A 27,622-nucleotide genomic window follows, 5' to 3' on the forward strand; every position below is an offset into this window, starting at 1 on the left:
CAGTGACTTGAAAAAACATAGGCACCCTAATGTTCAACAGCAGCACCATTTACAAGAGCCAAGACATGAAAACAACGCAAGTGCCCATCAACAGAAGATTAGATTAAGAAGGTGTATATGTATATATACGTACACACATAAAACGAATCTTACTCGGCTGTAAAAAGAATGAAATGTTGCCATTTGCAACTGTGGATGGACCTAGAGAATATTATGCTTAGTGAAATGTCAGAGAAGGACAAATCTGTGATATCACTGATATCTGCAATCTAAATAATAATACAAATGAACCTATATACAAAACAGAAATATACTCACAGATATAGAAAACAGACTTGGAGTTACCAAAGGGCAGAGGGAAAGGGAAGTGACAGATTAGAGGCTGGGGTTAATGGACACAAACTACTGTATATAAAATAGATAAGTAACAAGGATGTGCTGAAAAGCAGTGATCCCCAACCCTTTTGGCCCCAGAGACCAGTTTCATGGAAGGCAGTTTTTCCATGGACCAGTGTGGGGAGATGGTTTTCAGGATGATTCAAGCTCATTACAGTTACTGTGCACTTTGTTTCTATTATTATTAAATCAGCTCTGCCCCAGATTAGATCTGAGGCATTAGATCCTAGAGGTTGGGAACCCCTGCTGTCAAGCACAGGGAATTATACCCATTCTAATAACCTAGAATGGAATATAATTGGAAAAAATACTGAATCATTAAGCTGTACATCTGAAACTAACACAATAGTATAAATCAACTATATTTCAATAAAAAGATGATAAAATAATACACGTCCTGAGACAAAAAAGTGGGACATAGAAACAGGAGGTTAGCCCAGCAAGAATGATTATTCAAAAAGAAATTCTTCATATGTCTTCTCCCTAACCAGCATAAGTCTCTCCACGTCCCTCCAAGAATCAGCCGTGTGGGCAAAGGAGAAGCCCTCATTGTGAGGACCATTGTGTTCAACTCTTCCAACAGCTGTTGGCTGCACCCTGCTCTCTAGACCAAGTGCTGTGTGAGTCCAGCACTGAGAGACCCTCAGCCCCCCAAGCCATATCACAGGGTCAGTGTACGGGACCTTGGGCCCTTGACATGTCTGAATCTCAGCTGCCACACGTGTTCAGTGGGAGCCACCCTCCTGACCTTGCCTGTCTCTTTAGGATCCAACCAAGGCAACGAATGCAGCAACGGAGGAGGTGCTTAGACAAACAGAAGACAGAATATTTTTTGCCATTACTACGAATATCACTACCTTGAAGGGATCTTCTGTCCTTTTTCAGAGGTATTATTCTTTGCTTTATGTCAAGTCCCAGCAGGCATGGGGGTGACTCTTGAAATTACTGGCACCCTCTGCCAGGCCAACTGCCCTGGGCTGGCTCTCCAGGGCAATGCCTGCCAGGTCTCCTATATGGGGAGGGGCAGTAGGGGGCAACACTGGTTTCTATCCCTCCACCATCCAGCGTGCCAAGGCTGCCCCTCTGCAGACAGCCACGGGGAGGCCTGGGGGACAGAGGGGCCCCAGTGCAAGCCCCAGCTGGGCAGATGCCTGGCAAGTGGCTCCTGGCAGATGGAGGCCCTCCAGTGACCTTGGACACAGCATATGCTTCCCTGGGCTTCCTGGCTGATAGAGCTGTCAAGCCATCACCTGGCTCCTTTCCCCGCTGCCTCCTCTGCCTGAGGTTCCAGCTCTAAAGCCTCACAGGATGGGACCTCTGACTCTATGGATTCTCTCCTTTTCTTTTCAGATCTCTGCCTTAGTTCTCAGGATCCTTGAGTCGGTGTCCACACCTCTCCTAAATTTACCCCAAGTACCTCCAAGGGCCAACACCCTCACAGAATTCTAGAATCCTGGGTAGACTTTGTCACAACCCATCATTTTACAGAGAGACACTGAAACCCAGGAAAAGCATGCAGTTTGCTTAAAGTTGCCCAGCAAGTAGGGGATAGAGTCTGGGCTGGGAGTTCAGTGCCTGGCTCCAGTGACAAAGCTTCCGCACTGTGGCCTCCACCCCACACCCCCATTTGAATCCAGGCAGAAGCATCCTAAAAGATGATTCTGTTAAAGTGCTGCACTCAATATGCCAGCAAATTTGGAAAACTCAGCAGTGGCCATAGGACTGGGAAAGGTCAGTTTTCATTCCAAATCCAAAGAAAGGCAGTGCCAAATAATGCTCAAACTATTGCACAATTGAACTCGTCTCACACGCTAGCAAAGTAATGCTCAAAATTCTCCAAGACAGCCTTCAACAGTAGGTGAACCGTGAACTTCCAGATGTTCAAGCTGGATTTAGAAAAGGCCGAGGAATCAGAGATCAAATTGCCAACATCCGCTGGATCATCGAAAAAGCAAGGGAGTTCCAGAAAAACATCTATTTCTGCTTTATTGACTATGCCAAAGCCTTTGTGTGGATCACAACAAACTGTGGAACATTCTTCAAGAGATGGGAATATCAGAGCACCTTACTGGCCTCCTGAGAAATCTGTATGCAGGTCAAGAAGCAACAGTTAGAACTGGACATGGAACAACAGTCTGGTTCCAAATTGGGAAAGGAATATGTCAAGGCTGTATATTGTCACCCTGCTTATTTAACTTATATGCAGAGTACATCATGCACTTTGGGCTAGAGAAATGCTGGGTTAGGTGAAGCACAAGCTGGAATCAAGATTGCCGGGAGAAATATCAATAACCTCAGATATGCAGATGACACCACCCTTATGGCAGAAAGCGAAGAAGAACTATAGAGCCTCTTGATGAAAATGAAAGAGGAGAGTGAAAAAGTTGGCTTAAAACTCAACATTCAGAAAACGAAGATCATGGCATCTGGTCCCATCACTTCATGGCAAATAGATGGGAAAACAATGGAAACAGTGACAGACTTTGTTTTCTTGGGCTCCACAACACTGCGGATGGTGACTGCAGCCATGAAATTAAAGGACGCTTGCTCCTTGGAAGAAAAGCTATGACCAACCTAGACAGCATATTAAAAAGCAGAGATATTACTTTGCCAACAAAGGTCTGTCTAGTCAAAGTTATGGTTTTTCCAGTACTCATGTATGGATGTGAGAGTATAAAGAAAGTTGAGCAGTGAAGAACTGATGCTTTTGAACTGTGGTGTTCGAGAAGATTCTTGAGAGTCCCTTGGACTGCAAGGAGATCAAACTAGTTAATCCTAAAGAAAATCAGTCCTGAATATTCATTGGAAGGACTGATGCTGAAGCTGAAACTCCAGTACTTTGGCCACCTGATGCAAAGAAGTGACTCATTGGAAAAGACCCTGAGGCTTAGAAAAATTGAAGGCAGGAGGAGAAGGGGACAACAGAGGAGATGGTTGGAGGGCATCACGGACTTGATGGACATGAGTTTGAGCAAGCTCCAGGAGTTGGTGATGGACGGGGAGGCCTGGCATGCTGCAGTCCATGGGGTTGCAAAGAGTCGGACATGACTGAGTGGCTGAACTGAGAAGTTTGATAAAATAAGAACAAAAGTTAGCTTTTTGAGTAAAGAAGTCATGGAAAGAAAGCGAGGGTAAGACAGAAATCTCACCAACTTTAAGGCAGCTCACAAATGACACAGCAAAATATACACTGAAACTGAGGCCTGTGGAAGAAGGGGATACTCCAGCCTGACCACACATACAAACATGTTGGCAATAATGAGGTTCAGGGTCCACTCCGAGCTTCCTGTCCACCAAAGCAAAAAGAGAAATTATGCCCAGTTTTCTTATTCTTATAGTTAAGGGAGAGTGGGAAGCAGACTAATTCTTCAGACTAATAAAGATCTCCCTAAAATGACTGCTAAAAGAAACATTATGGCATGGGATTTGCTGTAGGGATAGAGGACTGCCCATTGTGAACCTGCAACGAGGGTCCCAGGGTAAAGGAAAGACGGTTCTCTCAGAGCTCACCCAAGTTGCCCTGTGTGTGCTATGCTCTGCTGACATGAGACTGAAAGACCCATGGAACACAAGGACCAAAGGCTAGAAGGATGTACAGGTATGATCTGATCTGCCCAGGACCACAGCGCCTTTCCATGGAGATAGCCCCACCCAACCTGAGAAGAGAGAGCTTCTCTTTCTGTGTATCCAAACCAGGGAACCACCGAAGCTCACAATGTGTTTTGCATTTTTTCTCCCACCCTCTCTCCTGGATTTCATGACAACCTAGTCCAACGGCCACATTTCCTAAAACATAAAACCAAAGACTTCCCAGAGGCCATGATGTGAGATGCAGGGCCAGGGGACAGGAGACTGAAGGTGGGCCAGCTGATTCCAATCACACCAATCACTCTGGGCATGTTGCTTCTGTTGGAAGCCAAGTCTCATCTATCTTCCGGAGGCTCCTGGGGGCTTGGAGACACAGGCCTGGTTCACCTAACTGTTTCTTGGCCTGGGGGCCATGCCGATCCTACATGAGCATCCTTCACCTCTCCTCCCAGGCCCTCCTTCTTTCTCCAGCTGCCAGCTTCCCTGCCATCCTTGGCAGCTGACTCCTACCCAGCTGATTTCCAATGGCACATCCATTCTCAAGCTGAATTCTCTTGCCTTCACCAAGATCCAAGGCTTTTGACAGCCCCCAAAATAGCTCACACTTTCTGGAAGAGGGTGGGTAATTATAAACCCCTGTTCCCAAAAGACTTCCTACTCTGGAGAAGCTGTGTGTGTGTGTGTATGTGTGTGTGTGTGTGCGTGTGTGTGTGTGTGTGTTAGTTGCTCAGTAGTGTCCGACTCTTTTGTGATCCCAGGGACTGTAGCCTGCCAGGCTCTTCTGTCCTTGGAATTCTCCAGGCAAGAATACTGGAATAGGTTGCCATTTCCTTCTCCAGGGGATCTTCCTGATCCAGGGATGGAAGCCACATCTCTTATGTCTTCTGTATTGTCAGGCAGATTCTTTACCATCTGAGCCACCTAGAATTCTTTTTTCCAAATTGATGAATCCTTGGGATTCTTCAATAAGTATTGGCTTCCAGGTAGCCAATATCTTTTGACTCAAATTGGAACACAGTTCTAGGTCTCTGGCATTGCAGGCAGATTCTTTACTGTCTGAGCCACCAGGGAAGCCCCAGAGAAGCTGCTCTACCCCTTATTTTAGCTAAAGTGAGCATTTAAAAATGTTTTAAAGGGGAGATTCTGTAAACATCTACATCTATATTAAAATCCCTTTGTCTCAGAATGAGCTTTTCCCCTTTGCTAAGAGACTAATTTAACAGAAAGACATGACTTTGGGCTCAGATAATAAGTCTGGATCTGAATTCCAAACCTGAACCATCCACTATCTTCATGACAGTGAGAATCCCACTTTATTTCTCTAAACCTCAGTCTCCTTATCTGTAAAATGGAGGTAACTACAGTTGTGCATGAGTACAGTCATGATTAGCAATTATATGTGTGTAATTAGCTATTATATATGTGAAATGCCTAGCAAGGAAAGCACTCCACACGCAATATTTATTTATTCATCTAAACAGTCTTATTCTTGGGCTTCCCTGGTGGTCTAGTGGTTAAGAATCTGCTTTGCAATGCAGGGGACACATGTTCAACCCCTGATCCAGGAAGATCCCACGTGCCGGGGAGCAACTAAGTGTGTGCACAACTCCTGAGTTGGTGCTCTGGACCCCATGAGTTGCAACTACTGAGCCCATGAGCCACACTTATTAAAGCCTATGTGCCTAGAGCCTGTGCCCTGATCAAGAGAAGCCACTGCAGTGAGAAGTCCACGCACCACGACAAAGAGAAGCCCCCACTCTTGGCAACTAGAGAAAGCCCAGGTGCAGCAACAAAGATCCACCACAGCCAACAAAATACAATAAATAAATCTTAAGAAGTCTTATTCTAAAAAAAAGAATTCCTGAGTCAAAAAAAAAAAGAAGTCTTATTCTTAATGTTATTCATATATGTTACATTTTTATCCCACCTTAAAATCTTCCTCTGGAATATTATCATAGTTTGTGTTTCAGGGGGCCCTCTGTTTCTTCCCTTGCTTTGTTTTCTCCATAGTCCCGCTACAGCTCATACATTTACATATTTTGCTTATTGTCTCTAGAACACAAGCTCCAGGAAGGTAAGAATATTTGCCCATTTTGTTCTTTATATAGTTCCCAGCATCTAGATTAGTGCCTGGCACCCCGCACGCCCTCAAATATTTTCTGAATGAATTAGTGGTTCTGCATTCACTTGGATTGATGTCACCACCCAGGTAAAAGCAGGCTTCAAGAATGCTCAAACTACCGCACAATTGCACTCATCTCACACGCTAGTAAAGTAATGCTCAAAATTCTCCAAGCCAGGCTTCAGCAATATGTGAACCATGAACTTCCTGATGTTCAAGCTGGTTTTAGAAAAGGCAGAGGAACCAGAGATCAAATTGCCGACATCCGCTGGATCATGGAAAAAGCAAGAGAGTTCCAGAAAAACATCTATTTCTGCTTTATTGACTATGCCAAAGCCTTTGACTGTGTGGATCACAATAAACTGTGGAAAATTCTGAAAGAGATGGGAATACCAGACCACCTGACCTGCCTCTTGAGAAACCTATATGCAGGTCAGGAAGCAACAGTTAGAACTGGACATGGAACAACAGACTGGTTCCAAATAGGAAAAGGAGTATGTCAAGCTGTATATTGTCACCCTGTTCATTTAACTTATATGCAGAGTACATCATGAGAAACGCTGGACTGGAAGAAACACAAGCTGGAATCAAGATTGCCAGGAGAAATATCAATAACCTCAGATATGCAGATGACACCACCCTTATGGCAGAAAGTGAAGAGGAACTAAAAAGCCTCTTGATGAAAGTGAAAGAGGAGAGTGAAAAAGTTGGCTTAAAGCTCAACATTCAGAAAACGAAGATCATGGCATCTGGTCCCATCACTTCATGGGAAATAGATGGGGAAACAGTGTCAGACTTTATTTTTCTGGGCTCCAAAATCACTGCAAATGGTGACTGCAGCCATGAAATTAAAAGATGCTTACTTCTTGGAAGAAAAGTTATGACCAACCTAGATAGCATATTCAAAAGCAGAGACATTACTTTGCCAACAAAGATTCATCTAGTCAAGGCTATGGTTTTTCCTGTGGTCATGTATGGATGTGAGAGTTGGACTGTGAAGAAGGCTGAGCACCGAAGAATTGATGCGTTTAAACTGTGGTGTTGGAGAAGACTCTTGAGAGTCCCTTGGACTGCAAGGAGATCCAACCAGTCCATTCTGAAGGAGATGAGCCCTGGGATTTCTTTGGAAGGAATGATGCTAAAGCTGAAACTCCAGTACTTTGGCCACCTCATGTGAAGAGTTGACTCATTGGAAAAAACTCTGATGCTGGGAGGGATTGGGGGCAAGAGGAGAAGGGGACGACAGAGGATGAGATGGCTGGATGGCATCACTGACTCGATGGACCTGAGTCTCAGGGAACTCCAGGAGTTGGTGATGGACAGGGAGGCCTGGTGTGCTGTGATTCATGGGGTCGCAAAGAGTCGGACACGACTGAGCGACTGATCTGATCTGATCTGGTCTGAAGCAAGTCAAATGGTGCAAAAAAAAGTTTAACAGTACTTAGTTTGTTACTTTAGTCCTTTTCACACATGGTGTCCTATTTAGGTGGGCTTGTCTCTCCTGCTAGATTTGTAAGCCTAGGTTTTTAAAAAAAAAATTATTTTTTTTTAAATTGAAGAATAATTGCTTTGTAAGCCAGGGTTTTATCTATCTTCATATCCGTAGTATCTAGCAGCGCCTTGAGGGCAGAACTCTTAAAACCCGTATCTTAAAGGAAGGCATGAAAGCAGCAGTTTGAAAGCTGCCATGTAACCAGTCTCTTGCCAGGCACTGTCCTGCATGCCCCACATTCATCCTGTCAATTCACCCTTATATTACAGGGTATTCTCTCTGTTTTACCACCAAGGAAGCTCAGGCTCCAGAAACCAGCAAACTTGCATGAGGGCAGGCGGTAAGTAGGTGGTAATGCTGAGAGTAGAACTCAAACCATCCCAGCTGCCCCTCCAGATTATTGGGTTGGCCAAAAAGTTCATTCAGGTCTTTCCAGAACATCTGCTACAAAAACCCGAACGACCTTTTTGGCCAACCTGATACATCTCCCCACGCAGAAAACCCAATTCGCTGTGTCAACAATCCCAAATCCTAATAGCACCCCTCAGAGAAAAGTGAAAGATATGTCACAGTGGATCCTCATTGTCTGGGGAGTCCATAGTGGGAATTCATACGTGTGAATTCACGTACCTGGTAAGCATTTATTTACAAGCCCTGTTAGTTGCCTGATGCCCACATTCCCAGCTCAGGTGGAACAAGGCAACCTTCTTATTTCTTTTCTTTCTTTCTTTGAAAATAAAATCTCATAAAAAACTAGTGTTTCAAACTGGAGTCACCAGAAGTACCCAGTTATTAAAAATATACATACTTCACTTGGCTTGTTTCATTTCTTAAAAACAAATGTCTGTCTGTGGCTATTTAGAGCCATGTTTTAACAGTTTTGTGCTTTTTTTTTTGCAGGGTGACTTTGCTATTTAAAATGGCCTGCAAGTACAGAGCTGAAGTGCTGTCCAGTGCTCCTAAGCTCAGGAAGGCTGTTAGGTGCCTTACAGAGAAGATAAGTGTCAGATAAGCTTCCCTGAGGTGTGAGTTACAGGGTTGCTGGCACAAACTCAATGTGAATGTATCAACAATGTATAGTAAAGGCGCTGTCTTAAAACAGAAACACAAATAAATAAAACAAGGTTTTATTGATCAATTGATGAAAACGTAACAAGAGACTTCCAGGATCCTAACTCTGTTTTCCCTCGGGAGCAATGGTTTCGCACCAATTCAGGGTTCCCAGTTGGTTTATAGTGACAGAACATGACTATTGCAAATAAGAATTGACTGTTCTAAGCATAGGTGCCCAGGACACAGATTTGCACAAAACAGGTCGAGTTGTATTCATGTGCTCACTAGTACACACATATAACTATGCTCATCTGTGTGTGTGCAGTCCATGTACTCAACACGGCCATCAGCACCAGCACAAAGCAAGCATTCTGACGGGCTAAGGAATAAAGGCAGGAACTCAGAGGGTAGAGCAAGATGCCCCTGGGTTCAAATCCCAGCTCAGAGGGGAGCTGTGTGCCTGCAGGCCAGTCATAATCAGGGCCAGTTTCCTTATGTCCACATGAGGTTAATCACTGTCACATGGTGAAGTGGGCCTGTGCATGTTAAGCTGCCAAGCACAGGGCCAAGCACACCACAAGCCACAGAGAGGACAAGGTTTGCAGCAAGCAACAGGACAGGGCCTTTTAAGGCCCTTGTTATCTATTCCAGTAGTCATGTACAGACGTGATGGCTGGTCCATAAAGAAGGCTGAGGGCTGAAGAATTGATGCTTTCAAACTGTGATGCTGGAGAAGACTCTTGAGAGTCGCTTGGCCAGCAAGGAGATCAAACCAGTTAATCTTAAAGGAAATCAACTCTGAATATTCATTGGAAGGACTGATGCTGAAGCTGAAGCTCTGATACTTGGGCCACCTAATGTGAAGAGCTGACTCATTGGAAAACACCCTGATGCTGGGAAAGGTTGAAGGCAAAAGGACAAAAGGGTGGCAGAGGATGAGATGGTTAGATAGCATCACTAACTCAGTGGACATGAATTTAAGCAAACTCCAGGAGATAGTGAAGGACAGGGGAGCCTGGCATCCTACAGTCCATGGAGTCCCAGAGAGTTGGACATGACTTAGTGACTGAATGGCAACAATAACAATCTATCCAGGGCATGTGTGGGGGCCCAGGAGTCAAACTTAGGGCCTCCTCCTTAGCACACTGGCCTCCTTGTTCTCACAGACCTGGGCTTCACTCTGCCCAGTGTTACTTCTAGGGATACCTGAGGCTAGGAGTCCAGGAACCAGAGGCTTGAGAAATGGAATATTTCATGTCATATCAGTAAACAAGGGTGTCACAGTCATCAGCAATGGTAGGGAGCCTTCCAAGCCACTGAGCCCTAAGGAAACTCAGGAAGGTGGAGGATACCTGCCACCTAGCAGCCATCAGACTGCAGCCACTCTCTACTGTGAGCCCTGAGGAACTCAAGGTGTGAAAACAGAATATTGGCCCCAGATAGCTGAAGTGCAAATCAAAAGAATGATGATTTCAGCACAGCCAAAAATATAGAAATATATATATATATGAACGATTTCAGTGAGCCAAGACTCTTGCATCTTCCCCAAAATAGAAAAGCACTAAATTCCTTAACTTGGGATATTCAGCTTTCTTTAATTAACAACAATCTTTTGATGTTCAGACTGCCTGTCCTTTGTTGCAAAACTTCTGTATAATCTGGCTCCTTCCCTTGCCTCCTCAGAACCGTTGTCTCAGGGTAACTTGAGATGCTGTCTCTTGGGCTTGAAGTCCTAAAAATCCCCACCAAATGAAACATAACTCTCAACTTTTAGGTTGTGAACACTTTCTAAGCTGACAGGGTCAAAGCCAGAGGGTGCTCAGAGGCAGGAAAGTCCAGAGGTCCCAAACTGGCAGCCCACAGGCTATATCATGCAAATAGACCAGATTGCTTTGGCCTGCATTTGTATGCATTTTATTTTCAGTCAACGTTTATAACTAGAAAGATTTCATACTTAAAAAACCTGGAGATTTCCCAGCCTGTCTTAACCCCAAAGATCCTGTGGCTCTGTGCCCGCATTCCTGCAGAGCAGTGAGTGACTGAGGCTGAAAAGTGGCTCCTTTTGGTCAATTCTCACCTGCACTCTTGCTCTTTACCTGGGTTTTTTTTGTTGTTGTTGTTAGCTATCTGGTGTTGGAGTTTGGAATCTCTAGTCTAGCCTGATCCCATTTTGTAGATAGAGGATGTGAGGTTGGGGGAAGGGGTGGCCCTTGCCCAAAGCCCCAGGATGAACTGGTGGAGCTGAGACTCGAACCCTTGCAGTTCTGAACCCAGGGCACTGGACATACAGGGAAGTTGGGAACACGGAATGGGGACTTGGGCTGAAGGGCAAATTCTGCTTAGGAGAAGTCTGCTGGGGCAGAAAGGTGAAGCAGAGACCAACAGCTCTGGCTGCAGTTAGCACAAAGTTCTCTCCTCCTCACCTGCTGGCAAACACCGCCTCCTGACTATATAAGCTAAACTCTTCTTGGCTGTGTTGACACAAGGCTCTCAGGTGTCCCTCTTCCTGACTTTTCTCCGGAGCACACAAACATCTTCATAATCACAGGGGCCCTTGAGGAGGCGTACAGAGCAGGGGCTTTTCTTAGGGCAGAATCCATCTGGAAACTTAATTCTCAGCAGAGGACTGACCATGGCCTTTGGCTTCCTCATCTGCAACATGGAGTTTCCATTGGGAATTTTAATCAGATAATGCTTGTGAAGAATCCTGGCACACACTACCCAATGAGCCATAATTCCATTTCCTTATTTTATAAACCAAGGCCCAGAGACATAACTCATCCCAAGAAGGTCACAAATTAGCTACAACTGGATAATTTTTAAATTTTAAATATAGCTCTATTTATGAATATTGTTACTATAGCTATAGGGCTTTGCTGGTGGCTCAGATGGTAAAGAATCTGCCTGCAATGCGAGACACCCTGGTTTGATCCCTGGGTCAGGAAGATCCCCTGGAGAAGGGCATGGCAACCCACTCCAGTATTCTTGCCTGGAGAATTCCATGAACAGAGGAGCCTGGTTGGCTACAGTCCATGAGGTTGCAAAGAGCTGGAGATGACTGAGGAACTAACACATTCCAACTATAAAAGTAGCATGCACCTTAAAAAAAAAAAACCCTCCACTTTTGCTACTCAAAGAGAAACCACTGATTAATTTTACTGTTGCTCCTTCTAGTTTTTTCTAAGCATAAAAGGAAAACTGTATTGGTTGGTGGGGGGTGGTGGTGGGGGTGTTATTTTTACATAGTTATAGCCATGGTAGAGAGGCATCTTTGTATCTTTCAAAAATTTAACACAGTTTATGAATTGCCCATGATATGGCATTTTCTTTATGAAAAGTATCTTATGGGCTATATAATAGTCCATGTCATGGCTCCATCATGGTTATCCTTAACATCCCCTTTTGTTGAACATTTAGACTTTTTCACTCTCAAAAAGGATGTCACAGTAGGCATCTTCGTGCATAAATGTTTTTCTGTATTTAGAATTATTTCCTCAGGATGAATCCCCAGGAGAGATTTATAGGGTTAAAGAGTATGAATATGCTGCAAACTGCTTTGCTAAAGAGTTGAGTTGCCAGTTGATTCTCCCCCCAAAACATATGCACAGCAGCTGTATTTCCCCTCGATAAAACCACAGGCACTTAGTTCTGTCTCCTAAAAGGCAAGGAGTTCCAGTTCAAACACAAGAATTACCCAAGATGGTCTTTCTGCATCTCTTTGGCTAGTGACAAGTGTCCTCATCCCCACATGGCAAAGAGGGAAACTGAGGCCTCCTGGAGAGCCTGAGCTCAAAAGTGGCCTACCTCCATGCCCCCTCAAGCTTTCTCCCTCTCCTACTCACAGCCCTTCTTATCTGTGTGGCAGCTCTGGCAAGGCCATTTTGGTCAATGTTTACCAAGTGTCTATGTGCACTGGGTTCTCCCCAGTGGTCCCAGTAATCAGAGTGTGTGTCAGGGAGGGGCTGGGAAGAGGATGGAAAGTCTCTGCAGAACTCAGGAGCAGGTTTCTGCGGGTGGATGCAGAGCTGTCTGTGGGGATCATTCCAGGTTGAGCACAGGGGGCGGGAGTCAACACTCCAGAGGCCTGCGGGAGGAGGGCAGAGACAAGGGGCTGGGCACACCGGTCAGACAGTGTAGGGCCCAGAGGGAGCAGATGGGAGACTGGGTGCTGTGGGAGCACCTTTTGAGGCTACAGTAAAAAGTTATGAGCAGAGGAAGGACAACCTCAGGTTTAGAGCATGGAAGGCAACCCTGTACCAGTTCTGCTGAGAGTGGGCTGGAAGAAATGAGCAGAGGCACCGGGAGACGGAAGATGGGAGAAAAGGAGAGAAGGTGAGAGAAGCAAAGATGGCTTTGAGAGAAATTTATGGGGACAACAGGGCTTGGAAGAGATGGGCAAACCAAAGAGAGGGAAGAACCGTGATGATGCCCAGGCCTCTGGATAGGTGGGGGTGATGGGCACTCATCACTGCCCATCCGATGTTCCTCTCCCCTCTTCCCTTAATAACAGAACCCTATTTTTGTTTGGGGGAGCTATCCACCCAGTTAAAACATACAAGTGTCCAGAGTGGCAGTGGCAGTTCTGGCCTGTGCACTGTGAGCAGTAACATCCTGGCTAGAGTCAGGCTAGCTGTTGTTTAGCCTGTGAGGGCCAAAAGAGAAGTGGGCATCACGCCTTCAGTGGCTCAGAGTCTCCCAGGTGCCAGGAACAGGACTGTGTTCAGAATCAAGGCCTAGCGGACACCAGCTGAAGGAAGTGGGGCAGCCAACCAGGTGATCAGGGCCTAAGAACCCCACATAGTCAATGCAGGCACCAGGAATGGGCCCTGAGGGAGTGTCACCATCCATCTGTCCTGGGACACAGCCCAGCACAGGAGAGAGAGCATGGAACTGGGAACCTGGACACTCAGCTCTGCCACTGACTCACAGACCTGAGGGTGCCCCTCTCTTGAGCTGGTACCTCAGTGTCCCCATCTATAAATGGAGGAAACACCCCAACCTCATGGAACTGTGTGACCACCTGGCCTCTGCCTTGTCATCGGCCTCACCTCCCATCACACCTTCCCAAGCATCTTCACTCTCACTGATTCATCCTGTGGATTCACCATGCTCTGACATGTGCAGTGCCCTCCACCTAGAGCGCCCTTCCAAGCTTCTTCCACCTGCTTATCTTCCAGGATGAATTCAAGTACAGATGTCTGTGTGTGGCTCCACAGAAGACAGTGTTCACAGCTCAGCCATGGTGGCCGAACTGTACCTCTGACTTTTGGAGCACTTGTTACACCAATAAGACATGGGCTGTTAACACACATCAGCTATGGATCACTATCTTCCATCTTTTGAGGGTTTCTAAGCCTACACACACACACACAGCATGTATCTGCTGGAGAGCTTCAAAAGGGCACTGGCAGAAGAGATAATGATGTCCTGATTCAGGCTTCACATGCCCAGAGCAAAGCAGAGAAATTTGCCCTGCACTGTTCTAGCCCATGCAACTAAAACCTGGCCTTCCTTAATGAATTCATGGCGCCTCCTCCTCTGTCTCCTGAAAGCCTTTTGTGGCAACAGGTGGTGCTGACACACTCCTTGTCCTTGGAGTTGGGATGGTCAGGGAGATAGCTCTGCACCAGCCTCTCATCTACAGGAAGGCACAGTTGTGCCCATAGAACAGACAAGTGAGGGAGGTGCAAAGAGGTGACCTGCCTCTCTGGGGTCACAGGAATCAAGACATCAAGACCTCCAGCCTGGGCCCTCTTCCTCTAGAGATCAGAGGTCTGTGTGGGCTCTAACACCACACCCCATGGTCTCAGGGACTCAGGCCCCCTGTTTGCAAAATGAAGTTGTTGAGGTTAGGTTAGGAAGTACTTCTAGGTCTGTCCTGTGATTCCACATGCTAGTAGAGAAGGATTGAATTCAGAAGCTAGAGTCTCCCAGGAAGCTAGTTTCTCTCTCTTACACACACACATACACACACGCATTAAGTCTGAAACTCCCAGAGGGCCCTCTGGGGCAAGACAGAGGTTAGGAGAAAATGGTTGCAAAATATATATTTGATGAGGAACTTGTATCAAGAATGCATAAAGAACTCTTACAACTCAATAATAGTAAGACAGCCAAACAGTTAAATATTTAAAAGTTGGAAAAATTTTTGAACAAATAATTCACCAAAGATATAGAGATGGCAAATAAGCACACAAAAAGATGATCAACATCATCAGTCATTAGGAGAATGCAAATTAAAGCCATAAGGAGACACCGCTATACAACCTATTGGATGATTAATGATAAAAAGACTGATCATACTCAGTGCTTTGAGGATGTGAAGAAACCAGAACTCTCACACATGCTGCTGGGAATGTAAAATGGCACAACCACTTTGGAAACACTTGGACAGTTTTAACTTAAATATGCATTTACTAAAGGACCTAGCCATTCCACTTCCCTCCTAGGTATTTACCCCAGAGAATAAGAAGGTATATCCACACAAAGACTTATACACAAATGTTCACAGTAGCTTTATTTGTAATAGCAAGAAACTAGAAAAAAACCAAAATGTCCATCAACAAACAAAGGGAAAAGCAAATCATGGTTTACCCTTACACACAGTGGAGTACTACTCAGAAGTAAAAAGGAATACACTATTGATAAACACAACAACGTGAATCTCTAAATAATCAGGCCAGGTGCAAGAAGCCAGACCCTCTGCCCCAATCAAAAAAAGTATACGCTATATGGTTCCATTGATATAAAATTCTAGAAAATGCAAAGTAATTTAAAGTGGCAGAAAGCGGATCAGTGGTTGCCTGGGGAGGGGAATGGAGAGGGAGGTATGAGAGGAAGGAATTACTATAAAGGTGCAAGAGGAAACTTTGGGGGTTGATGGATGTGTTAATTATCTTAATGGTGGTGATAGTTTCATGGGTCACATCCCATGTTAAACTCACACTTCTAAGTAGGTGCAGCTTGATGTATACATCAAGAGCTGGAAGGAGGGGAAGAGGCCAGAGAAAGAGAAGACGGCAGGGCAGCAGCAAGCAGGAGGGGTCTTTCTTGGAAGCCTGGCACATGCACAGACATGGACACAGATGCACGGACGTCCATGCACTGAGTAGGAAACCACCACGTGGCCTCTAGGAAGTTCTAAGAGTCTCTAAACTCAAGAGATTCCATCTGCAAAAAACATCAAGGCTATTTGCCATTCGCTCATTACTTGTCCAGAGCACTTCCTGTATGCCTGGCTTGCACTGGGCACTGGGGATTCAGAGGCAAATCAAGCACAGGCCTTGCTCTGGGCAGTTCACGCTATCGACCATGGTGTAGCCTTCCCAAAAGTCAGCCTACACATTTAGCCTCATACCCTAAACATCCCAGCCGGGTTCCCTTCATAGGGTGTGTGAGAACTCTTCTTCTTAGACCTGATTTTGTTTCTAGCCTCGTCATTTCTTGGGAGAAAGCCTTCAATTAGCTCATAACTCCAGCAGATTTTTGTCTTTTATCTGTGCTAAGCAGACATTCAAGCCAAACCCCAACTGTTTCTCATAATTGACTAAGGAGATCTGAGTCAACGTCTTCACAGAATCACAGAACTTAAGGACAAGAAAGAATGTGAAGATTTCAAAGCCCAACTTCCAATGATGCTGATCGAAGCACCATTTCTCTGAATAACAGTCCTGTTCTGCAGTCACCTAGACTGTTTGAATACCACCAGTGAGAAGGGAGCTCACTACCAACCGAAGATGTATCAGATCTTTGGAAAACTAGAGAAGTTATAAAGTTCTTTCCTTCTAACTGGGTGTAAGGGTACTAGCATTTATTAAGCACCTACTGTGTGCTAAACCCCGTGCTGTGGGCTTTACACACATGGGATTTCTAATCTAGTTTAATTCTCTACCCAGCTTTGCTCCTATGAGGCTGGAATTATGACTATGAAGCCCATTTTTACTACTGAGGAAACAAAAGGGTCAGAGAAATCAAGTGACTTTCCCACAGTCACAAAGTAAGTCCATGATCAAGACCAAGGTGGCAGTCCAACTTGTCCAGCTCCAAAGTCCGTGCTCTCAGCTGACCACTCAGAGAGCAGGGTGAGGGATCTGATGCTGTCCAGACTTGGATCCTGGGCTCCTTCACTGGAAGGCTAGCCTCTGAGATTCCTCACAACAGCCATCTCCTGCTAGTCCTAACAACTCTGAGGCCCATCCTCTCCTAGGCATGGAGCCTACCCGCCCCCTGTTTTTAGAAGGCAGCCACAAGCCAGGGAGTTGGCTCAAGTAGTCCTACAGCTCTAGGCCGGGCCCTGGGTACTGGGGGCTGCTCTCTGTAGTGCAGGAAATGGGAGGGTGTGGAGGGTCAGGAGCTCTCCGTCCTCTGAGCTTACAGAGCTAGGCTTGGTGACTAGGAGCCTGGGCTCCGGGAAGGAGCTGACGAATAGGGACTCCTGAAAGATAGCACATGAACTGGGCCTTGAGACAGATGGGAACATGGGGAGATAGCAGTGGTGATGGGAAGAAAATTTCAGGGTGAATTTAAGTAAAGGAGGTAGAAAGGAGGGGCCCGTGGAGGGAATACTGCTGACTGGGATAGAATTTGACCAAGGGCCCCTTACGGACATTTCTGAAGCAGCAAAATACCTTTCGTTAGCTCTTAGGCTGGCTCATTCCAATCAGCCCCAGGGCTGGTAATCTTGCTCGGAAGAGCCCAGCTAAGGGCTGAGGAGGGAGGAATGGATACCCACAGGCCCAAAGGAGCAGAAACAGGGAGAGAAAAGAGAATGAAAAAGCAAAGGGAGAAAAGGAATGGGGAGAAGTGGGCTCAGGAATTGGTTATTTGGTAGCTCAGCCACATACAAAAGACAAGTCGCTTCAATTCCCTGTGACTCGACTTCCTCTTTTATAATAATACTTTCCTTGAAGAGCGGTAGGAGGATAGGCCATGTCACACATCCCTGTGCCTCTTATCATTCGCAGGGACAAGGGTTGGGACCCAGCGGGGAGAGAAGCAATTGAGGCCATAGAAAGGAGGCGCATTTGTGGGGCCATCTGCCATGTGCCATGCCCTTTTGGCAGATCATCCTCTCCTCTCAGGCATGAATGATCGATCCCTCTTTGGTAGATGAGAACATGGCCCAGGGGTGGGGGCTGGGAGGGGAGGGTGGGGAGTAAGACAATTTGTCTGCGGTCTCAGGCTGACAAGCAGCAGAACTGGAGATGAACCAGGCCTGACTCTGAAGTCAGAGCTCACCCTGAGCAGCAAGTAGCCCCTAGGAGGCCCAGGTCGGCTTCAGCTCTGTGCCCCAAATGAGAGGAAGGTGACCTTGGTCAGCGCCCTAGGCTTCGCCTCACTGCAGAGGCCACATTTGGCACACCTGTCTCCCAGGAGAGCTCAATGTCCGAAGTCTGCCACCTCCGAAAGGGAGGATGGAAGGAGGTGAGTGGTACAATGAAGAGAGGAGCAGTGGCTTGGAGGGAAGAGGGGGACGTGGTGCCAAACTAGCCTCCTAATGAGGCTTTGGGAAAGACCCAGGATTCCCTGTGCCATTTCTACCATTTAAAAAAGCTCTGGAGAACAGGGGACTGCCCTTCGCTGAGAGGTACTAACCCTACAGCCCAGCTAGACTGGTGGGCTCACCACCCTAGGACTTGCTCAGCTTACCCAGTCCTACTCCTCTCCCTTTCCCCAACCCTTCAGATCCTGCTCTAGCTCCTCCCACTAGGAAGCGTTCCCAGATAGCCCCAGCCTACGGTTACCCTTTATCCTGGGGACGCCAGTAGCACTCACTGCTTGCATCACCTGTGACCAGTCCTATGCTAGAATTCCCGACCCTCTAGATTACAAGACTATTGAGCATCGCCATTCCACATCCCATCACATTGCAAGAATTCCTTCTAGAACATCAAGACCTATGGGAGCAGCCTAGAGATGAGAAACTAGCTCTCAAAATATACTGCTTCATTGCTAGATGGTTTTTCAGTTTAGCATGTTTTTCCTTGAACTGAGCCTAAATTGTCCTCCCTGGCTGGCACCTGTAAGTGCTGATCTGGGGACTGCCCTTCAGGGCATGTGGAAGCCCAAGATCTCTCATGTGACTGAAATTTGAGTTTCCACATACAACTGTCTTCATACCTGATGACCATATTCCATCCCAGCAGTGTGGGAAGCCATGTCCAACATGCCTGGGTTGGGGTTCCAACCCCACCACTTTCTGGTTACACGAGTATGGCCAGTTCCTTCTTTCCACTGGTCTCAGCTTCCTCAATTATAAAAATGCCCCACCTCACCAGGTGGCACTGCCTCACCTGTTGAATAGTAGCTTTATTGCTTTATTCATTAACCACTTTTTTTGAAGCAATATGGCTTAGAAGAAAGAACATAGCTCTGATGCCAAACAGACCAGCTTGTTACACAGTAGCTCTGAACAAACTACTTCCCCTCTCTGAGCCCCAGTGTCCTCATCTATAAAATGAGGATAACATAAGCTAAGTGGGACTGAGTTGTTTTGCGTCTTGTTTTTCTAACAAGTGTCTTGGCCTTTCTTCTGGATCTGCCCAGTTTGCAAGGTTACTGTAAAGCAGCTACCCTTTTACTGAGCACCAGCATGTGGCAGGCACAGTAAGTGTTTCAAATGAAGACTCCATTCAATCCCCATACCCACTCTCTAAAGCAGGTACTACAATCTAGCATCTAACACTCGGAAGGCACGCAATCCAATGGCAGCTGTTACTAATATTTCTATGAGCCAGGCTCCATGTATCATCCATATATCTTTATCAGCCTCAAAATCTCCCTGAGTGGGAGGGACTGAACATCAGTACCTGCTTATAGACTGGACACTGTACACACTGGCTGAATGAATGAATGGAAACATTTCTTTGCATTCCCCCACGGTGGCCGGGGTAAAGCCTGACCACAGTAGATGCTTGATGAATATTTGATTAAGTGGAGCCACAAAAATGTAAACTGTCCTCAGTGGCTTTAGTCTGAATCCCAGAATGCCTTGAAAGCACGTCAGTGGGGTTCCTCCAGCTAATCAGGAGGTCCTCTCTGAGAACACTCTAGGCTTCCTTCATAATCAGATCCCAGCTTTTCCTTGGGGGTGGCTATGTGGCAGAGCTGTCAAAAAGAGATCACTTACTGTCCAGACCTCATCATAACCCAGGCAGAGGTGGTAGAACCAGCGTGGCTTCCAGAGAACAAGAAATGCCCCTCCTGCTGAGGAGATACCAGCACCTCTCCTCACACCTGCTTCTCAAGGGTAGCTTTTGTGCCGGCTTCACTGGCCACCAGTCAAATTCCCCCTTCTGAGGCTGCTGATCAAGCTTCCAAAGACCCTGTGGAAGGGAGGCTGGCAGGTTCCAGGGGGCTCAGAGGGGTTTGGAAGCCTCAGTCTCTAGAGACTCCTTCCTGACAGTGCTGCCAGAAGCGAAGGGGCACAAATTGGGCCTTTGAAGCAGGCGGCCAGAAGCAGAAGATCCAAGTGGCCAAAGCAATGTGTTCCCCTGTCTTGAAGAGAGGGAGGGCATCCCTGGTCCAGGTCTGCACTCTCAGCTTCATTTCCTTTCTCTGTCCTCATCCTCAGCCAACAGCTATGAGCACTACATGTCTGGCATCTAACACTGTACATCAGGAAGCACAGACTGATGACCTGATACAGACACACTTTAATGGGCGTATTTTAAAAGGCTGCCTAGTTGGTCACATTAAAAAAAAATCAAAAGATGTCACAAACATTCAGATTTCTGTCTTATTTTTTATTATTGTAATTATTTATTTTTTGGCCATGCAGCTTGTGGAATCTTAGTTCCCCGACCAGGGGTCGAATCCATGCCCCCTGCTGTGGAAGCATGGAGTCCTAACCATTGTACAGCCAGGGAAATACCTGGGTTTCTTTCTTATAAATGAGAAGATCCGACAACATGTGGCCCACATTCTTGCGTGGCAGGAGTGGCAGGCAGGCTAGCAGCTGCCTCTTTCAAGTAAATACTCTCCAATTTGCTATCATCTTCCAAAGCCCAAAATGGACAAGAGAGTTTGAGGTTCCTTCCTTTACATGTTTTACTATAGCATATGGACCTCCTCTAGTGACCTTAGGAGGTAGATAGACAGTGTCATGTCCCCATTTTACAGATGAGGAAGCAGAGGCTCTAGAGAAAAAATTGGCCAGGATTTGAGCCCAAGCAGCCTGACTTCAGAGCCAAACTCAAGGACAGTGAGTGTGTGCAAAGTCACTTAAGTTGTGTCCGACTCTGTGTGACCCTATGGATTGTAGCCTGCCATGCTCCTCTGTTCATGGGATTCTCCAGGCAAGAACACTAGAGTGGATCCTCCTCCTCCAGGGGATCTTTCCAACACAGGGATTGGACCTGTGTCTCTTCTCTCTCCTGCCTTGGCAGGCGGGTGCTTTACTACTAGCACCACCTGGGAAGCTCCCTGGTCTGCTGCAAAATATGGACAATGCAATGAGACTTTTAAAAGTATTTATTTTTATTTATTTGGCTGTACTGGGTCTTAGTTGTGGCATGTGAGAGCCTGTTCCCTGACCAGGGATTAAACCCAGGCCCTTGCACTGGCAGTTTGGAGTCTTAATCACTGGACCACTAGGGAAATCCCTGCAGTGAGTTTTTAAATAAAGCAAAATGCATCTGATTTGAAGGAATCATTTTTTTCCCTGATTTAATATAGCCTTCTTACTTTGGGGATAAAGGTATTAAAATGTTCTTTTTCTCTCTATATGACTATAACAGTAAACAGAACGAGTGTAATTTGTCCTTATTCGGCAGAGTAAAAAGTTGGCCAACCTAGGATGGATTCTCAAATATACTGATCTTTGAAATCTGAGGACCATTGCTCTGCTATACAGCCTTCCTGTCCAGAATGAAAGCATGTTTCTGCTACTCCTCATGGTTCAAACCGCCCCCCGACCTTGATCCGCATCTCATCCTATCTTTGAAGAGGTAGCTTTTGAACTGAGCCTTTCCCAAACCCTCTCCCTCCAGCAAACCCACAGAGCATGTGTTCATACCTCTAGTTATATTTATCTCATTCTTCCTCAGGTTACAGTTATCTGTATCATATCCACTCTTGTATCCCTTAAAGTGGTTCTAGAACAGAAGAAAGTGTTGCGGAATTGTTAACCAGTCAGTGCTTGAAGAGATCACCACCTCTGCCTATCATTTTGCAGGTGTGGAAAAGCAAAGAGCCTTGCCTCAGGCCACCCAGGGAGTCCTGGCAGAGCTGAGGTCAGTCTCCTGGCCCCTCGGCGCTTGCTCTTTCCACTGTACCAAGCTGCTTCCCAGGTGTTCTCTTTCGGTTGGTTCAGCACCTCAGTACAGAGGTGCTAGCATATGACAAACACTTCATAAATACCTGTTCATCAGGCAGTACAAAGCAGCTTGGGAACACAGGCCTCCTCTCTCTAAGGGCCCTTAGCTTCACATCATCTGCATCAAACCTCTACTCGGTGTGAGCTGCCCATCAAATGAAGAAACGGCCCCTTAGGTCCCTAGTGACCTAGATGTAGAAAGACACCCTTATGGCTCAGAAATGCAGTCCCCATAAGGCCAGAGTTCTGATCCCAGCCTTGCTGAGTAATCTTGGCTAAATGCCTTCACCTCTCCAGGTGTCGGGTGGTCTGGACAGGTGGGATAATGACATGAGGAAGAAGTCCCCAAGCCCACTGGATGGTTATAGGCACTAGACAGGCTTTCCAAGAGGAGCCCCAGAGTCCTGCTTCTAGAGGCCTCTGATGACAGGGAGGATTCCAGGCCCCCTGAGACAAATGGATGGCTCCTTTGGAACTGAGCCACAGAGTGAGTTGGGATGGTCCCTCAGATTGTGGCCACTTTTTGGGTTGCTGCAGTCAAGAGTCAAAAACTCCTTGGAAACATCCTAATCTGGGTAGAACATTTATTATTATTACTATTATACACAAATTTAATGCAGAAAATGGCATCATTTCTCTAAAGTCTTCCTGAGAGGAGGAAGAGGCCATCCCTTTCTCCCTGTCCCATTACATCCACATCAGTGTTGTCACAGCTCCTAGATAGTCCAACCATACCCACAGGCTTAGATAGTTGTCTTCCTCTATTAGCCGTGAGCTTCTTGAAATTAGGGATCGCCTCTTACTCTTTTCTGTATCCTATGTGCTTGGTCTGCTGCTGCTGCTGCTGCTAAGTCACTTCAGTCGTGTCCAACTCTGTGTGAGCCCATAGACGGCAGCCCACCAGGCTCCCCTGTCTCTGGGATTCTCCAGGCAAGAACACTGGAGTGGGTTGCCATTTCCTTCTCCAAGGCATGAACAGGGCCTGATAAATAAATAATAAACAAAGGCTGATCCATGTTTAGCCGGACAAGGAAACTCCACTCTTGTTCTGGGACAAGGCAGCATTTAGGCCCTTTAGAGTCATAGAGGCGTCCAGTGCATTTAGGACATGCAGAGAGAAACTGGCTAACCTGAAGTCACGCTGTCAGTGAGAAGGCTCAGACTAAAAGCAGTTCTTTCAACTCTCAGCTAAACTGTTTCTGGATCTACCACAACTTAGCTGTGTAACTCTGGGCAAGATCCTTTGTCTCACTGCCCTGGCTTCCTCACTTATAAAATGGGTAAGATTAAAGTCTAAGCCCACATAGTAGGATTATTTGAAGAGTAAGTGAACCTGTGTAAAACAGAGCACAGGACCTAGGAGGAGCTCAAAACGTGTGCCTGTCATGACTGTCATTCACTCCCAGCCGTTCTCCTGGGTAAAGGGGCACCGGCCACTCATCAGCAAAGCCGAGCTCACGCAGCAAGGAAGACTTTACAGCACTAACTCACACACTCGTCAACCCAGCAAGTTCCCCCGCAACAGTCCCTTTGGAGAAATGCCTGATCTTTTGTCAAGAATCCTTCACAGCTTCCCCTTCTCCAAAGCCCTAGGCACAGTTACAAGTGTACACACACCTCACAGTGACTAGAAGCGGAGGTAGCGAAACCTTTGCAAAAGCTCACCCTTTCGACTCGGATAGACCAGGTGTCGGATAACAGTTCTGCCACTTCGAGCTCTGTAGCCTTAGGAAGGTCACTCTCTCTAAGCCTCAGACTCCTCTACTTTCACGTCAGTATAATCTGTTACAAGGATTACCTGAAATAGATAATGGTCTGCTATTCCATAAATAATACTCAGAGTAATAATAGTTGTCTTACTTTTATTCAACAAAATCCACTTGACAAAATGTCAGAAGCAGAAGGAAGCTTCAGGATCATGTCTTCTCACTTTATACCTGGGGAACTAGAGGTCCTGAGAGGAGCTATGATTGGCCCAAGGTCACTCAATGCGGTGGTAGTAGAACAAGACCTGGGACCTGGGTCTCCTGATTTTTTGCTACCTGTCCATTTTGACTTGTTTGATTCTCCTTATCTGCTCCTTCCCCGAAATACAAGAGGCTGGAATCATTCTCTTCCCAATTTTCTTCTCTTTATGCTCATCTTTCACCATCCAGAACCACCATCATCACTCCCAAAGGCACATCTAGTTCCTTCAAGCCTGACTCAGGGAGAAGGTGAAACAATTGTTGGCCACTGGCAATAGCAATAGTAAGAGCAATAATAATGACAGCCAACAATTGGCACAGTACTATACTTAACAATGCTTTTCCCTACACTGTCAACACACTCCCGCAGTTTCTCTCTAACCTAGTTGGCTTAGGGACATAATTTCCTCAAACTTATTTGATCCAACACTTACTGAGGACCTGCTTTATGCCTAGCCATGGGCTAGAGGTTGAAGACAGAGAGAGAAAAAAGTCCAGGCCTCTGCCGGGAGGAGCTCACAAACTAATGGGGATGTAGTGGAGCTGGGGAAATAATTTCTTATGGCCCAAATGGTGCAGCAGCAAAATGCCCTGCACTACCCTTATGGGGAGCCTTCTTTATCATGCTGTCAAGAGGCAGAATGCATCTGTGGAATAAACCGCAACGAGAAAGGGTGAATGTAAGGCTGAACAGGACAGCAGGAGGGATGATAAAGAATAGGAAATACAGACACCAAAGTCTTGGCCTCCTTATCTCATGGAGATTCTAGTGAGAGACTCCTGGAGTGCAAGGAAGCAGGAGTGGGATCCAGGTGAAAACAGGAAGGCTTGGTCCCTGCCTCCCTGTCAGCACATAAGATTTTGATGCTTCTGTTCCCTAAGGGACTCTGCTCTTTGATGCCAACATTTTCCAAACCCAGTGCTGGGCTACATGTGCCTCCTTGGGACCACCATTTGCTGGAATGATATCAGTATCCTTGCACCGGAAATGTTTGTACCTCCTGGTTGCTTCCTAGGCCCCTCAGCCTGGCAGCCCAGCCCACTCCAGCACACATTATCCCCTGGCAGGGAACCATCTATAAGGATGTGGAAGAGACTGGTGGGGAGGTGAGAAAGCACAGGACTAAGAGGAGCCACTCCTCCCCTCTTCCTCCAGTCTACCTCCCAAGTCCCACATCCCTGAGAACCTACTATGTGCCAGGCATGGGCAGTATTTTCAGTGCTTTCATATAGGTCTCATTCAGTCTTCACATCAACCCTCTGACAAATTCTTCCCAGATTTACAGATGAGGAAACTGAAGCTTGGGGGAGGGAAGTAGCTTGACAAAGGTCATTCCAGTGATGGCATGGAGATGCCAATACAGGACTGTCTGACGCCTCCAGTTCTACAAGGCCCACACAGTCAATGCTTCCCTTGAGAAGTCCTGAGTTTAAAGAGATCAACTGAGGAAACCCCAATTATTTCATAGACCCAAGTTTAAATTCTAGATTGCTTTTAATAGAGATGTCCCCCTGACATGTAAGAGCTGCTTGAATGGCATATTAAAATCGAACAGACCATCTAATCCAACTCCAGCATTTAACAGACAAGCAGACAGACACCCACGCCTAAAGGATTTTAAGATGGCTACTTGGGGCCTCTGAGCAGGCTAAGGGACATCAAGACCCCAATCTCTGGCACCTTCCCTCCCCCACCCTGCCTGCAGAGATCACCTTCTTTGGGGAAACAACTCCAGCCCATCCCACCTCCAGATGGACAGAGAAGGCAGAGGAAACAGGCCTCTCCTCAGACTGCAGGGGTGAGGGAGGGAATGTGGGACTCCCCTGGCTAGTTGGTGTTCCAACAGCCCAGCTGCCAGCTGAGGAGCAGAAGGAGAAATTATCACATCTCAAGGAAGCTCCAGGGAGACTGAGGCTCAGAGCTCCTACTCTACGGGGTCAGGGGCCTTTTTTTTCCAGATCTACCTCAGGGCCTTGATTCTTCTCAGGGGAATAAGGGAAGGAAGCAGTCATTGACACTTGACCTTGGGCTGGGTTTGAGGTTCCATCCTCCCCCCACCCTCAGGTACCCTTGCTCCTTCCTCCTCCAAGAAGGAAAGAGGCTTAAATGTTTGCCAAATGCTGGAACAGGAAGACAAATAGAAACGGGGTGGTCCCTAAAATCCCCTAAAATCGCCCACTTCGGGCATCTTCTCTGCTGCTACCAGCATCCTCTAACTGGTGAATTTCAAGGTGGTGGCGGTGGTGGGGCGCTTAGAAGGGTGTAGGGAAATGAAGGGAGGGTAAGAATGAGTCACTGTTAACCCCTCCGCGGCTGGTGTCCTCTGAGGGATTCTACCGCAGCGAGCGGCCCCCGCCCGCAGCCCGCAGCGGTGCAGCACACGCGGCCCCTCTCCCGGCTCCGCCGAGGCCTCCTCACCTGAGTCCACTCGCCCTCCGCAGCCCCGCCAGCGGCTCTCACCGCTCCGGCCCGGCTTGGCGCAGTGCCTCTGCAGTCGCTGCTGCAGCTGCCTGGCCCAGATCAGCAACCTGCGGCGGTGGGGAAAACAGACAGACAGGGGCGGGTGAGCGTGGGCGGGGACCCGGGGCGGTCGAGTCCCCCAGCCGCTGACAGCTGGGCCGCCGCAGCCCGAAAAGCCGGGAGGGCTGGCTGACCGCTGGGCGCTCCGGCTGCTCCCCCGAGCCTCCCCTTCCCCCACCCGCACTTGGCATTTGGGCCGCGGCGGCACCGCTGGGGCGGTGGTCCCCGGAGGTCCCTGTCATCACCTGCGGAGGCTTCCATGGCTTCGGCTGCCCTGCCCAGGCCGCCGAACTGCTCTCCGGAGCCCCTGCTGGAGGCGGCTAGCTGGGTGCTCGCCGGGGCTGGGGCTGCCGGGAGGGAGGGAGGGAGGGACAGGGAGGGTGAGGTGGATGCAGGGGACCAGCCAGTCGGCGGCTCGCCGGCAGCTGCGTAAGCGCCCCGTCTTCACTTTCCTTCTTAAAGAGATAGTTAGCATCTTGCTCCAAGAGATTTTGGGAGCCGCGATGCCAGCATCGCCGAATAGGGGTGGCCTCTCCCACTTCCACACCCGCCTGTACTTAGAACCGGTGGTGGCACCTGGCCAGAGCATGTTGGCTCACTGACAGGTCGTGTGACCCTGGACGAGTCCTGTCACCTCTCTGGGCCTCAGTTTTCTCATCTGTGACATGGGATGTTGATACTAAACTCACTTCTTGTCACATGGTGGTCTTAAATAGTCATTTGATCCTAATTCCTTGAAGAATATTTTCACTCAAGTACCTCTGAGTATCTAATGCAAACAGTACTCAGACTACTTAGGAAAATGATAGTAAGAATCTTAAATATCTGAAAACAAAAAATGTTTTTCTTTGAGGTATTAAGATGGTGAATCATCAGAAAGATGGAAAGGTAAAAACAATCAATACCTAAAATAAGTGTTCATTATACACCCTTCCCCTCTGTGTCTGTCTTCCATCCACTGTCAGAGGGAAGAAGAGAAAAAACAAGTAGGAAAAGTCTAGAAAACTGGACTCTCTGCCTAGCCCTTCCACTTCTAGTCCTGTAACTTTAGATAAAGTAACTCACTCTCTGGGCCTGGATTCTTATCTTCTCTATGTGTGGGAATCTGGGTGCAATGGGAAGGTGCTCCCTCCTTCAGAACCAGCCCTAACTATCTGATCAGTAACTC

The 27,622-nt window shown here is 47.1% G+C and overlaps 1 protein-coding gene across 1 annotated transcript in view; it reads right to left on the bottom strand.

The window, feature by feature from the left end:
• Positions 1-26,817, bottom strand: part of SNPH (syntaphilin) — a 44,915-nt gene extending 18,098 nt beyond the window's left edge. The window contains 2 exon segments of the mRNA XM_070381520.1: positions 26,353-26,462; positions 26,700-26,817. The gene's annotated coding sequence lies outside the window, so the exon portion shown is untranslated.
• Positions 26,818-27,622: the final 805 nt, after the last annotated feature.

This window comes from Bos mutus, chromosome 13, assembly GCF_027580195.1.
Source record: "Bos mutus isolate GX-2022 chromosome 13, NWIPB_WYAK_1.1, whole genome shotgun sequence".
Taxonomy (NCBI): domain Eukaryota; kingdom Metazoa; phylum Chordata; class Mammalia; order Artiodactyla; family Bovidae; genus Bos; species Bos mutus.